Source organism: Aegilops tauschii, chromosome 3 (genome assembly GCF_002575655.3).
Source record: "Aegilops tauschii subsp. strangulata cultivar AL8/78 chromosome 3, Aet v6.0, whole genome shotgun sequence".
In the NCBI taxonomy this organism is placed as follows: domain Eukaryota; kingdom Viridiplantae; phylum Streptophyta; class Magnoliopsida; order Poales; family Poaceae; genus Aegilops; species Aegilops tauschii.
In genome coordinates, this window is record NC_053037.3 from 521,145,690 (window position 1) to 521,146,355 (window position 666).

Consider the following 666-nt stretch of genomic DNA (forward strand, 5'->3'; position numbering starts at 1 on the left):
TGGTAAATAGAACTGAATAAGTGGTCTCGAAAGCAAACTGGTAAACAAAAGTAATAAACTTTTTTTTGACATCAACAAAAAGAATTAACTTATTTGAAGATGGACGTCATTTTTTTCTTGAGAATATATCATTTTCAGGTTTCAGTTGTGAAAAATTGAACAAAAGGAATAAACGAAATATTGAACTAAGTTATTAGAGGCTCTCAAAAGAACTAAGTTATTAGACTTTATTTAACACGTTACTATTTCCCTTTAATCACATGAAATTCCGTTCAGAGAAAACAAAATACTCTATAAAAAATTATGGCCCATGCAGGTCTCGAAACTGGTAAACAAAAGTAATAAACTTTTTTTTGACATCAACAAAAAGAATTAACTTATTTGAAGATGGACGTCATTTTTTTCTTGAGAATATATCATTTTCAGGTTTCAGTTGTGAAAAATTGAACAAAAGGAATAAACGAAATATTGAACTAAGTTATTAGAGGCTCTCAAAAGAACTAAGTTATTAGACTTTATTTAACACGTTACTATTTCCCTTTAATCACATGAAATTCCGTTCAGAGAAAACAAAATACTCTATAAAAAATTATGGCCCATGCAGGTCTCGAACCTGGGACCTTGGCGTTATTAGCACCACGCTCTAACCAACTGAGCTAATGGGCC

General features: G+C 30.8%; 1 non-coding gene across 1 annotated transcript; it reads right to left on the minus strand.

Moving 5' to 3' along the window:
• Nucleotides 1–592: 592 nt before the first annotated feature.
• TRNAI-AAU (transfer RNA isoleucine (anticodon AAU)) lies at nucleotides 593–666 on the minus strand. Its single transcript has one exon. It is a non-coding gene; the product is annotated as a tRNA-Ile (tRNA).